A 14,492-nucleotide genomic window follows, 5' to 3' on the forward strand; every position below is an offset into this window, starting at 1 on the left:
TTGTTTGACCCAGCACTCTGGTGATGTGACTCCATGTGCTATCCCTCACTGTGTGGATCTAATTGCTGCCTCTGTCAGCGTCTCTCACTCTTGAAGCGACTCGAGATCATGAGCCAACAGAATTCTCCACTCCAGAGGCTTAACGCTCCATTATATATTGAGAATGATCAATCCTGAAGTGTTCACTCTCTGAGAATGCTTTGGCCCCGCTCCTCACTCACTCTGGTTAGACGAGCGGCCGCTGCTGAGTCCTCCTGTTCCGCCCCTTCCTCCCAATTGCGGAGTTGATTCAGGCGCGACTCAGCAGGCTAAGGGACAAGGGAAGTTAGAGTCGTTGCCTTGTGATGTGGTGAAAATATCCCGAATATTGGATCGAGAGGCCTGAGTTCATTTCACAGCTTGTGCAGGTGCGTGTAATAACGACTTTATTAAGAAAAAACAAGGGAAGGCAGGAACAGTGTAAAAACAATAGAACATGCAAACAATGTGGTGGGGCTCTCAATGCTCTGGTGATTTTAGTCTTTACCATGTGTTTCAGGGCCCCAGTGCATCCCAGTACAGACAGTGCCACTTCTCCTTGTGCACAGCCAGATTCCACGATTGTGGGGCAAAGTGATGTGGTGGGGTACGGATTCTGGATTAGTGGTGCTGGAAGAACACAGCACTTCAGGGACAATCTGAGGAGCAGTAAAATCGACGTTTCGGGCACAAGCCCTTCATCAGGAATAAAGGCAGAGAGCCTGAAGCATGGAGAGATAATCTAGAGGATGGTGGGGTTGGGGCGAACGTACCATAGAGTACAATAAGTGAGTGGGGAGGGGATGAAGGTGATAGGTCGGGAGCAGTCGGAGGATGGAGTGGATAGGTGGAAAAGAAGATAGGCAGGTAGAACAAGTCAGGACAAGTCACTGGGACAGTGCTGAGCTGGAGGTTTGGAACTGGGATGAGGTGGGGGAAGGGGAAATGAGGAAACTGTTGAAGGTTGCCCTGGGGTTGAAGTGTTGTGAGGCGGAAGATGAGGCGTTCTTCCTCCAGGCGTCTGGTGGTGAGGGAGCGGCGGTGAAGGAGGCCAGGACCTCTATGTCCTCGGTAGAGTGGGAGGGAGAGTTGAAATTTTGGGCCACAGGGCAGTGGGGTTGATTGATGCACGTGTCCCGGAGATGTTCCCTAAAGCGCGCTGCTCGGAGGCGTCCAGTCTCCCCAATGTAGAGGAGACCACATCGGGAGCAACGGATACAAGAAATGATATTACTGGATGTTCAGGTAAAACTTTGATGGAATTGGAAGGCTCCTTTCGAGCCTTGGATAGAGGTGAGGGAGGAGGTGTGGGTACAGGTTTTGCAATTCCTGCGGTGGCATTGGAAGGTGCCAGGTTGGAAGGGTGGGTTGTGGGGGACGTGGACCTGACCACATAGTCATGGAGGGAACGGTCTTTGCGGAAGTCAGAAGGGGGTGGGAAGGGAAATATATCCCTGGTGGTAGAGTCTGTTTCGAGGTGGCGGAAATGTCGGCCGATGATTTGGTTTATGCGAAGGTTAGTGGGGTAGAAGGTGAGCACCAGGAGCGTTCTGTCCTTGTTACGTTTGGAGGGGTGGGGTCTGAGTGCGGAGTTGCGGGTTGTGGACCAGATGCATTGGAGGGCATCTTTAACCACGTGGGAAGGGAAATTGCGGTCTCTAAAGAAGGAGGCCACCTGGTGTGTTCTGTGGTGGAACTGATCCTCCTGGGAGCAGATACGGCAGAGGCGGAGGATTTGGGAATACGGGATGGCATTTTTGCAAGAGCTCGTGTGGGAAGAGGTGTAATCCAGTTAGCTGTGGGTTTGTAAAAAATATCAGTGTCAAGTCGATCATCATTAATGGAGATGGAGAGGACCAGGAAAGGGAGGGTGTTGTCAGAGATGGTCCAGGTAAATTTAAGGTCAGGGTGGAATGTGTTGGTGAAGTTGATAAGGTGGCGCCAATGCGGTCATCAATGTAGCGGAGGAAGAGTTGGGGAGCGGTGCCGGTGTAATTACAGAAGGTCAACTGTTCTACATAGCCAACAAAGAGACAGGCACATCTGGGGCCCATACATGTTCCCATGGCTACCGCTTTGGTCTGGAGGAAGTGGGAGGATTCAAAGGAGAAATTGTTAAGGGTGAGGACCAGTTCGGCCAAACGAATGAGAGTGTCGGTGGAAGGGTACTGTTGGGGACTTCGGGAGAGGGAAAAACAGAGGGCTTGGAGGCCCTGGTCATGGTGGATGGAGGTGTAGAGGGATTGAATATCCATCGTGAAGATGAGGCTTTAGGGGCCGGGGGCACTGAAGTTTTGGGCGTTCCTGGACTGGGGGGATAGGACAGTGTCGTGGTAGGTAGAGATGAGTTCAGTGGGGAAGGAGCATGCTGAGACAATGGGTCGGCCAGGGTGGTCAGGCTTGTGGATCTTGGGAAGGAGTTAGAACCGGGCAGTGCGGGGCTCCCAGACTGTGAGGTTGGAAGCTGTGGGTGGGAGATCTCCTGAGGTGATAAGATTCTGTATGGTCTGGGAGATGATGGTTTGGTGATGGGGGGTGGGGTCATGGTCGAGGGGGCAGGAGGAAGAGGTGTCCTCGAGTTGGCGTTTGGCTTCAGTGGTGTAAAGGTTAGTGCCCCAGACTACCACTGCACCCCCTTTATCTGCTGGCGAAATGGTGAGGTTGGCATTGGAGCAGAAGGATTGGATCGGCTGTGCGTTGTGAGGGTGAGATGTTGGAGTGGGGGAGGGGGGTAGACAGGTTGAGGCGGTTAATGTCCCGGCGGCAGTTGGAAATGAAGATGTCGAGGGCAGGTAATAGGCCAGCGCGGGGTGGCCAGGTGGATGCAGTGTGTTGGACGTGGGCGAAGAAGTCCTCGGAAGGTGGGCAGGAGTCCTGATTGTGAAAGTAAGCTCGGAGACGGAGGCAACGGAAGAATTGTTTGATGTCATGGCGTGTATTAAATGCATTAATGCGTGGACGGAGGGGGATGAAGATGAGTCCTTTGCTGAGGACTGATCGTTCGTCCTCAGTGATGTGAAGGTCTGGAGGGATGGTGAAAACTCGGCAGGGCTGGGAGCTGGGATCTGGTGTCGGTGTGGAGCTGGGAGTGGGGGCGGAGCCTGTAACTGGAGTGGGGGGAGGAAGGTGGAGTCATGAGCAGGGTTCCACCCCCATTCCCCCCACGCTGACGTCATCATCCTAGGAAAAATACTTCCATTGTCTACCTTTCTAATCCTCTGATCATCTTGGATGTCTCTATCAAATCCCCTCTCGCCTTATTCTTGCCAATGAGAAGAGTTTCAAGTCTCTCAGCCTTTCCTCACAAGACCTTCTCTCCAGACCAGGCAATGTTCTGATAAATCTCGTCTGCACCTTTTTCCAATGTTTCCAGATCCTTCCGGAAATATGGGCACCAGAACTGAACACAATATTCCAAGTGTGGCTGCACCAGCGTTTTGTATAGTTGCAGTATGGTATTTCAACTTCGGAACTCAATCCCTCCATGAATGAAACCTAACACACCGTTTGCCTTCTTAACAGCACTATCAACCTGGGTGGCAACTTTCAGGGATCTATGTACATGGACTCAAAGATCCCTCTGCACACCACACTACCAAGATGTTTTCCATTGACCCAGTATTCAGCCTTCCTGTATTCTCAAAGTGCATCACCTCACATTTAGTTGCATTGAACTCTATTTGCCACCTCTCAGCCCAATTCTGCAGTGTATCCAAGTCCCCTTGCAACCTGTAACGTTCTTCCACACTGTCCACTACTACACTGACTTTAGTGTCGTCTGCAAATTTCCTAATCCATTCACCTATACGTACAGTGGTCCCAAAACAGATCCTGGTGGCACATGACTAGTAACTGGACTCATCACGTTCGCCTCATACGCAAAAGGTCCCAGTTTGAAACTGGGCAGAAACTCCTTTGTTCTTCAACTGCAGCCTTTTACATGGACAAGAATGGAGCTTTCTTGCTTGCTTTCCCATCTGCAAACCTGCCTTCGAAGTTGCTTGAACAAATCTGCTCTCGTAGTGAGGCTTGCTTCTATGCCTCTGCATTTTCTCCAACAGTGTACTATGTGGAACCTTGTCAAAGGCTTTACTTTTGTCCATGTGTACCACGTCAAATGCCCTACCCTCATCTACAAGCTTGGTGACCTTCTCAAAAAACTCAATGAGGTTTGTGAGACATGACCTGTCTTTGACAAAGCCAAGTTGACTATCTGAAATCAAATTGATGTTTGCCAGATGATTTTAAATCTTATCTCTTATAATCCTTTCCTAAACCTTTCCTACAACAGAAGTAAGGCTCACTGGTCTATAATTACCTGGATCATCTCTACTGCCCTTCTTAAACAAGGCACAACATTTGCAATCTTCCAGTGCTCTGGTCCCAAATCTGCAGACAATGACAACTTAAATATCCAATCCAAAGGCTATGCTACCTTCTCCCTAGATTCTCAGAGTATCCTTGGATAAATCCCATCCAGCCCTGGGGACTTGTCACGCCTTCCAGCTTTGATAATACCTGTTCGTAACTAACTTTGATAATTTCTAATCTAATATCTCATACTTCATTCTCCTCCTCTACAATAGTCTCCTTTTCCTGAGTAAAACCCAATGAGAAATGTTCATTTAGCATCTCTCCGATTTCCACAGGGTCACACTCAACTTCCCATTCTGTCTGTGATTGGCCCTATTCCTACCCTAATCATCTTGTTAATCCTCACATACCTATAGAAAGCTTTGGTTTCTGCTTTATTCTATGTGTTAAAGACTGGTCGTGTCCTCTCTTTGCTCTTTTAAACTCTCTTTTTAAATCCTTCTTAGCTGATCTGTAATTCTCCATCTCCTCATCTGAACCATCTTGCCTCATCAACACCTAAGCCTCCTTATTCCTCGTAACAAGAGATGCAGTTTCTGCAGTAAACCAAGGTTCCCTTACCTTATCACTTCCTCCTGCCTGACAGGGACATACCCATCAAGGACACGCAATATCTGTTCCTTAAACCAGCTCCACATTTCCATTGTCTGCATACCCTGCATTTTGCTACCCCATTCTGTGCATCTAATTCTTGCCTAATAGCATTATAATTGCCCTTGAACCATCAATAACTCTTGAACTGTGGCATGTATGTATTCCTTTCCATCGCTAAACTAAACTTAACTGAATTATGGTCACTCTCTCCAAAGTGCTCACCTACAACTAAATCAAACACCTATTCTGGTTCATTACCAAGGACCAGATCCAATGTGGCCTCCCCTCTTGTCGGCCCTTCAACATACTGTGTCAGGAAACCCTCCTGTACACATTGGATAAAAACCGATTCATCCAACGTATTAGAGTTATAGCATTTCCAGTCAATTTTGGGGAAGTTAAAGTCCCCCATAATGACCACCCTGTTACTTTCACTCCTATCCAGAATAACTTTGCTAATCCTCTCTTCCACCTCCCTGGTACTCTGCAGAGGCCTATTTTAAAAAAAAAAACTCCAAGCAGTGTGACCTCTCCTCTTCTGTTTCTAACCTCAGCCCACGCTACCTCAGGAGACTAGTCCTCATAAAAAGTTCTCTCAGCCACCGTTATACTCTCCTCGACTAATGTGACATGCATGGGCCCATTGCAGTGCTTCAAACTCCATGAGGCAGCCATACCCTCAGACAGACAGACTCAGTCTGGAACCTCCTCTGTCCTTAAGACCTTATGCACTGCCTGTGCTCCTCCATTTCCCCTTTGCACGTTCCCTTTCCAACCCACCCCACCTGCATCGCTCCATGAATGGTGCTGTCAAGGGCAGAAGTCTGTGGAATACCCTCCCTAACCTTCTCTATCCTCCTTTAAGATGTATTTTAAAATCATTCTCTTTAATCAATGTTTTGATCATCCATGAAGCACCTTAGGAGATTTGCCATTGTAAAAGATTCCATATAATGCAAGTAGTTGTTGTTATTGCTGTACAGTAGGAGAAACAGGAATGATGCTTTCAAAATTCTAACAAGAAAGTCACTGACAGGTGTAGTGTGCAGGCCACCAAATAATAACATCACATTGGGATGGGCAATAAACAAAGAAATAACTATTGCCTGTAAAAATTGCACAGCTATTATCATAGGGGATTTTAATCTACATGTAGATTGATCGAACCAGCTCAGTCAGCGTAGCGGTGAGTTTATTAAGTGTATCCATGATAGTATTCTTGAACAGTATGAAATGGGACTGACAAGGGAGCAATCTATCCAGCATCTGGCCCTGTGCAATGAGACAGGAATAATTAATGACCTCAGAGTTAGGGATCCTCTTGAAAGAAGTGATCACTGTATGGTTGAATTTAGAATACATATGGAGAGTGTGAACATAAAATCTAACACCTGGGTCCTGTGCTTCAACACGGGGAACTACAATAGAATAAGGGAGAACCTGGATAAAGTAGACTGGAAACAAAGATTTTATGGTGGGACAGTTGATAAGCAGTGGAAGATTTTCAAAGGCACTTTACGAACAGTATTTACGAACGAAAGGGACCGTATTGTTGAAGAGGAGAGTGTGAAACGGACTGGTAAGCTAGAAGAGATACTTGTTAGGAAGGAAGATGTGTTGGACATTTTGAACAACTTGAGGATAGACAAGTCCCCCGGGCCTGACGGGATATATCCTAGGATTATGTGGGAAGCAAGAGAGGAAATTGCAGTACCGTTGGCAATGATCTTCTCGTCTTCACTGTCAACGGGGGTGGTACCAGGGGACTGGAGAGTAGCGAATGTTGTGCCCCTGTTCAAAAAAGGGAATAGGGATAACCCCGGGAATTACAGGCCAGTTAGTCTTACTTCTGTGGTAGGCAAAGTAATGGAAAGGGTACTGAAGGATAGGATTTATGAGTATCTGGAAAGACACTGCTTGATTAGGGACAGCCAGCAGGGATTTGTGAAGGGTAGGTCTTGCCTTACAAGTCTTATTGAATTCTTCGTGCAGGTGACCAAGCATGTGGATGAGGGTAGAGCAGTGGATGTAGTGTACATGGATTTTAGTAAGGTCCCCCATGGTAGGCTTATGCGGAAAGTCAGGAGGCATGGGATAGAGGGAAATTTGGCCAATTGGATAGAAAACTGGCTAACCGGTCGAAGTCAGAGAGTGGTGGTAGATGGTAAATATTCAGCCTGGAGCCCAGTTACAAGTGGAGTTCCGCAGGGATCAGTTCTGGGTCCTCTGCTGTTTGTAATTTTTATTAATGACTTGGATGAGGGAGTCGAAGGGTGGGCCAGTAAATTTGCAGATGATACGAAGACAGGTGGAGTTGTGGACAGTGAGGAGGGAATTTGTCGTTTGCAAAGGGACTTAGATATGATGCAGAGCTGGGCTGAGGAGTGGCAGATGGAGTTCAACCCTGCCAAGTGTGAGGTTGTCCATTTTGGAAGAACAAATAAGAATGCGGAATACAGGGTTAATTGTAGGGTTCTTAGTCAGGTGGAGGAACAGAGGGATCTTGGGGTCTATGTACATAGATCGTTGAAAGTTGCCACTCAGGTGGATAGAGTTTGTAAGAAGGCCTATGGAGTATTATCGTTCATTAGCAGAGGGATTGAATTCAAGAGTCGTGAGGTGATGTTGCAGCTGTACAGGACTTTGGTTAGGCCACATTTGGAGTACTGTGTGCAGTTCTGGTCGCCTCACTTTAGGAAAGATGTGGAAGCTTTGGAGAGGGTGCAGAGAAGATTTACCAGGATGTTGCCTGGAATGGAGAATAGGTCGTACGCGGATAGGTTGAGAGTTCTTGGCCTTTTCTCATTGGAACGGTGAAGGATGAGGGGTGACTTGATAGAGGTTTATAAGATGATCAGAGGAATAGATAGAGTAGACAGTCAGAAACTTTTTCCCCGGGTACAACAGAGTGTTACAAGGGGACATAAATTTAAGGTGAAGGGTGGAAGGTATAGGGGAATGTCAGGGGTGGGTTCATTACCCAGAGAGTGGTGGGGGCATGGAATGTGCTGCCCGTGGGAGTGGTAGAGTCAGAATCATTGGCGACCTTTAAGCGGCATTTGGATAGGTACATGGATGGGTGCTTAATCTAGGATAGAAGTTCGGCACAACATCGTGGGCCGAAGGGCCTGTTCTGTGCTGTATTATTCTATTGTTCTATTGTTCTATCTATTGTAAGTGCTCAACAATTGCATATTCCAGTGAAAAGGAAGGACTGTAAGAAAAGGCATACTCTGCGATGGGTATCGAAGGAAAGCGATCAAATTGAAAGAGATGGCATGCAAAATGGCCAAAAACAACCTGAAACTAGAACTGGTAAAACTTTAAATGTCAACAGAAAGCCACAGAAGAGCTATGAAGAAACGTAAGTTAGAACATGAGAAAAATAAACTCGCACAGACTATAAAGACAGATAGCAAAATTTTGAATGAGAAAAGAGTAGCTAAAGTAAATGTTGGTTCTTTGGAAAATGATAAGGAACATTTCATTATGGGATATCACAGTGGAGGAAACCAATATCCTGCCAATGATTAGCAAAGAGACAATGATAGGTGAGGATTTGGAAACCATCATTATTACGGAACAGCTAGTGTTGGAGTTAATTGAGTTAATGACAGAAAATTCTTCTGACCCTGATGGAATGCATCCCAGGGGACTAAAGGAGATGCCAGGAGAAATAGCAAATACACTGGCAGTAATTTTCCAAAATTCGCTGGACTCTGTGGCAGTCCCAGCAGATTGGAAAGCAGCAAAAGTGATGCCACGTTTTTAAAAAGGAGGTGGACAAAAGGTGGGGAATTATACACAAGTTAGCTTATTCTCTGTAGTGGGAAAGATGCTTGGGTCGATTATCAAGGAAGAAATAGCAGGGAATCTTAATAGAAATTGTCCCATTGGACAACAGAGCATGGGTTCATGTAGGGCAGGTCATGCTTCACAAATCTTTTGGAATTCTATGAAGACATTTCGAGCAAGGTGGACAACAAGGACCCAGTGGATGTGGTGTACCCGGATTTCCAAAAGGCCTTCAACAAGGTGCTGTGCAAGAGGCTGTTGCATAATATAAAGGTGCATGGTGTTAGGAGTAGAGTATTAGCATGGATAGAAGATTGGTTGACTAACAGGAAGCAAAGTGTGGGGATAAATCAGTACTATTCCGGCTGGCAATCAGTGACTAATAGTGTGCCTCAGGGATCAGTGTTGGGACTGCGATTATTTAGAATTGATACAGATGATTTGGAGTTGGCGACCACATGTAGGGTGTCAAAGTTTGCATATGACACTAAGATGAGTAGCAGAACAAAGTGTGCGGGGACTGTGAAACTTTGCAGAGGAACATTAATACATTGAGTGAGTGGGCAATCGTCTGGCATTTGGAATATAATGTTCATAAATGTAAAGTCCTACTGTTTGGTTGGAGTAACATTAAAAAAGAGATTATTACTTGAATTTTAAAAAGTTGCATCATTTGCTATGCAGGGGCACCTGAGTAACCTTCTGCATGAAGGTTGGTCACCAGGTACAACAATCAACTCAGAAAGCAAATGGAATTTTGGCCTTCATTGCTGAAGGGATTGTGTTTAAAAGCAGAGGTTATGTCCCAGCTGTATTGGGTGCTGGTGAGGCCACACCTGGAGTACTGCATGCAGTTTCTGTCTCCTTACTTGCTCAAGGATGTACCGGCACTAGAGGGGGTGCAGAGGAGGTTAACTAGGTTGATTCCGGAGTTGAGGGGGTTAGCTTAACAGAGACTGAGTAGATTGGGATTATATTCATTGGAAATCAGAAGAATGGGAAACATATAAAATAATGAATGGAATAGATAAAACAGAAGTAGAGAGAATGTTTCCACTGGCAGGTGAAGCTAGGACAAGAGGGCATCACCATAAGACGAGAGGCAGCAAATTTAGGACTGAATTGAGAAGAACTTCGTGACCTCTGTGGAATTCATTGCCCAGGGAAGTCGTTGATGCTAGTTCAGTAAACGTTTTTAAAGCTAAGGTAGCTTTTTTAAAAAGAATTAATTAATTAAGGGATATGGTGAGAACGTAAATGGTTCTGCGTCCACAAAATGATCAGCCATGATCTTAATGAATGGCAGAGCAAGCTCAAAGGGCAGGACGGCCTTCTCCTGTTCCTAGTTCTTTTGTTGTTATATTTTGCATTCCTCCCACACTCTTGACTTTCAGGTGCTGGTGTTAGATTAGGATGGACAAAATTAAAATTCACAGAACACCAGGTTATAGTCCAACAGGTTTATTTGGAAGGACTAGCTTTGCAGCTTCTTCATCAGGTGGTTGTGTGATTTTTAAATTTGTGTCTCACTCTTGTAACTGATGAACAGAAACAAAAGCCACGAAGCAGTGCGCATGCTCCAGGCAACAATGGGCCCCTGGTGGTTGATGTCAGCGGAAGACCAATGGAAAGGCAGGGGCACAGCTGGAGGACCTGGTGGGGCATTTGGTCCTCCGACCAATCAGAGCAAATGAGGGACGGGACTAGACTATACCACGTGATCATCCTCACAGTGGGCGTGGATGTGCGGGACGTGTGGATGGAGAGCTGTTGGTAAGGAAAGAAATAAACAGCAGGAAGTGGGAGGGAAATGGTGTTGGTATGGGCTGAGAGGTTTTACAAACATTTGGTGCACATCGGAAAATACAAATTTGAAACTTACAGTCCTGTTTTTGCAGTAAACTGGAAAATAACCTCATTGTGTGATCGCTGCCATCTTTATTCGGGGCAAAGATTCACTGGACACGTGCGCGGCTGCCAGCATTGTTGGGGGCAAAGTTCAGTGGTGTGTATGGGCAGCCCTCCCTGGTAGAGAGTCATAGGGCAGGATTTACCCAGTGCACATTCAAACCCAGAGAAATGGATGTTTTGTTTTCTTGGATTTGTTTCTTCATCCATTTAAATGATTTGGATGTGAATAGAGCCGGTACGGTTTGTAAATTTGCAGATGACAGCAAAATTGGAGGTATTGTGGACAGTGATAAAAGTTGTCTCAGAATACAATGGGATATTGATCAGATGGGCCAATGGGCTGCGGAGTGGCAGATGGGGTTTAGTTTAGATAAATGTGAGGTGCTGCACTTTAGAAAAGCAAATCAGAACAGGACTCACACTGAATTGTAAGGTCTTGGAGAGTCTTGCTGAACAAAGAGACCTTGGAATGCAGGTTCATAGTTCGTTGAAAGTTGAGTCACAGGTAGATAGGACAGTGAAGAAATTGTTTGGGATTCTTCCCTTCGTTGGTCAGAGCATTGAGTAAAGGAGCTGTACAGGACATTGGTTAGGCCACTTTTGGAATATTGTGTGGAATTCTGGTCTCCCTCTTATCAGAAAGAGGCACTGAAACATGGAAGGTTTGAGAATTGATTTTTTAAGGATATTGCCAGGGTTGGAGGATTTGAGTTGCAGGGAGAGGCATAATAGGCTGGGGCCATTTTCCCTGGAGTGTCATATGCTGAGGTGTGATGTTGAAGAGGTTTCTAAAATCGTGAGGGGCATGGATAGCGTAAATAGACAAGGTGTTTATCCTGGGGTGGTGGAGCCCAGAACTAGAGGATATAGATTTAGGGTGAGGGGGGAAAATTCAAAAGGAGCCTAAAGGTCAACCAAAATTGTAACATTTAAAAGGCATTTGAATAGGAAGGGTTCAGAGGGATGTCAGTCAAGTGCTGGCAAATGGGAATAGTTCAGGTTAGAATATGTGGTTTGCATAAATGGGTTGGACTGAAGATTCTGTTTTTGTGCTCGACATCTCTGACTGTGGGATCATAAAATTGAACACTGCTCTGATTCACCTCTGGGCTCCTTGATGTCCAGTTGTTCATTATCTAGCTTCCTCAGTCTCATGTTTAGTCTTTTACTATTACGTTCACAGACCTTTTTGTAAATGGATTGTCCAATGCTGCCCAACTCCTGACCGTATGCTGCTCCATTATCAGGTTATTTTTTCCACAATATCTTTGACAGTCAAGAATTCTTTTTTTTCAATAGTGAGTGGATTTTTCTTCCATTTCTGACAGTCAAATTCTGCACCATTTTCAATCCATATAATTCATATTGCACTCCCTGAAACATCATGTGTATTTCTCCCACAGATACCAGTGATCATTGCCAAAGCCCTGTTGCCTGTGGAGAGGGTGATGTTTGACTTCCTTGTACAGCTGCAGTTTGAATGGTGAAGGTGCTCCCACAATGTGGTCGGGTAAGAGACATTACAGATTATTCACTCAATGATAGTGAAAAGTAGAAGATATCTGTACAACTCAACATGTTTTTAATTTCACAAAAATATTGAGAACTTTTGACATAAGGCCACAGCTGGAGAATATTATGTCCGGTGACCAAACCATTTGCCAAATAAGCAATTTTTCAGGAATGCCTTAAAGGAAGAAAACAGATCTTAGAGGGTGGGAATTCCAGACCACGTTGCCTTGGAAAAAATAGAAACAGTCACACAGCTGAACTCAAAAATAAACACATCATTGGGAGTCTGAACTAAGTTATTGAGATATGAAAGGGTGTGTGGTGCAGGAAGATAGGAATGATTACAGCCAGGAATTAAGTCAAGGGTGTGAAAGTAAATTGTTGTTGCTTATAAATGGGAGCCTTTTGATGGATCAGCAAGTTCTGGTACAAGTGAGCACTTGGGCGGTAGAGTTCTCAATATTCTGGAGATTATAGGGAGGGTGATTGTGGGATGCTGGCCACGAGTGGGTTTAGATAATGAAATCTAGAGTTAACAAAATAAATGAATGAGAGTTTCAGTAAATGAGCTGAGACTGTGGTGAGGTCCGGTGATATCACTGAAGTCGAAATAGTGGTCTTGGTGTGGGACTGGACTATCACCCTCACCTCACCTCTGGAATTTAGCTGTATGTCAGTTTGTGAATCAAGTCTGTAACAAGATCAGGAACTGAGTGGCTCTGGCAGAACCCAAACTGGGTCTCACAGAAGGTTATTGCTGAGCAGCTGTGAGACAGCACTGTTGATGACACCTTCCATCACTTCACTGCTGAGAGAGTGTCGACTGATGGAGGGAAATTGGCTGGGTTGGCTCTGTCCTGCGTTTTTGTGTTGAACATCCCTGGGAAATGTTCCACAATGTCGGTCCGTGCCAGTGCTGGACTTGTCTTGGTGGGCAGCAATTTCTGGAGCACAGCCATCAGTATTATTGCCACAATTTTGGTAGGGCTGACAGTCTTTACACTACTTCTCCATTTCTTGATCTGATTTGAAATAAGTTTTCAACCAAGTTGATTCATGTCTCTGATGTCAGGGACCAATGTAGAAGGCTCATCTACTTGGCACTGCTGGCTGAAGATTGCTGCAAATGCTGTTGTCTTGTCTGTTGCATGGATGTGTGAGACCCCTCCATCAGTAAGGGTGGGGATATCTGTGATGCTTCCTGCAGTGAGTTGTTTAATTGTCCATCACCATTCCTGACTAGGTGTGGCAGAACTGCAGAGCTCAGATCTGAACAATTGGTTGTTGGATCACATAGTTCTATTTGGTGTTGCTTACGCTGTTTGGCATGCAGGTTGGGTAGCTTCACCAGGTTGGCACCACATTTTTAGTTATGCCTGGTATTGCTCCTGGCATGCCCTGCAGAACTCTCCATTGAACTAGGGTTGATCCCCTGCCTTGATGTTAATGGTTGAGTGGGGAATATACCAGGCCATGAGATTTCAGATTGGGCTGGAGTACAGTTCTGCTGCTGTTTTGGCCCACAGTGAGACAGAAGGGTCAAGAGGGCTGATTGTGTTGTATTTTCCAGTGCATTGGTAGATGTAATGTGGTCCATCCAGTTTCATTCCTTTGTTGAGACTGTGCAGTGATTAATACAATGAGTGATTTGATGGGCCACTGTCAGGAATGCAACTTTTAAAAAAAGGTTTTGTTATTTCCACATGAAAGAAGTGAAACTATCATGGTATTCGAACAGATGAAAGACTCAACAGACAATCAAGGTATTTTTCAATGGATAATTTCAGTTACATCACACTAAATTTTTGCCATAAATTCTGTGCGTTAGAATTGTGCCCTCCACAATCACCTGATGAAGGAGCGGTGCTCCGAAAGCTAGTGTGCTTCCAATTAAATCTGTTGGACTATAACCTGGTGTTGTGTGATTATTAACTGAGAATATGACCGCACTACTAACAGGGCAGCATGTAAACAGGCTCAATCCAGTTAATCAATATATTCGGAAGAAGGATTTCCTCCAAGTTTGATGACGCAATATTCGCCAAAACCGTCAACTTCAACCCGCTATGTTGCTCTTAACAAAAACTTCAGGCTGACACAAAGCTCCCCACCCCACTGCAATGTGGTAACTGGGCCCGGCCCAGGAATTGAAACTGGGACATTTGTGGACTGTGATCTCAAAGGAAGGGAGCAAATACAATTCTGACAGATTAGTTCTCAAAGATGAGCAGCAAGTTTGAGACAAGGCAGGTGGTATGCCGCCTTGCACTTAGCTTAATTGCATTTCT

The 14,492-nt window shown here is 45.4% G+C and overlaps 1 long non-coding RNA gene across 1 annotated transcript in view; it reads left to right on the forward strand.

Annotated features, from left to right (window-relative positions):
• The first annotated feature begins 283 nt into the window (after nucleotides 1-283).
• Nucleotides 284-14,492, forward strand: part of LOC140484502 (uncharacterized) — a 29,672-nt gene continuing 15,463 nt past the window's right edge. Inside the window, exons 1-3 of the long non-coding RNA XR_011962208.1 lie at nucleotides 284-407; nucleotides 10,331-10,554; nucleotides 12,096-12,202. This is a non-coding gene — a long non-coding RNA (uncharacterized lncRNA). The remainder of the gene's footprint in view (nucleotides 408-10,330; nucleotides 10,555-12,095; nucleotides 12,203-14,492) is intronic.

Source organism: Chiloscyllium punctatum, chromosome 13, assembly GCF_047496795.1.
Source record: "Chiloscyllium punctatum isolate Juve2018m chromosome 13, sChiPun1.3, whole genome shotgun sequence".
Lineage (NCBI taxonomy): Eukaryota > Metazoa > Chordata > Chondrichthyes > Orectolobiformes > Hemiscylliidae > Chiloscyllium > Chiloscyllium punctatum.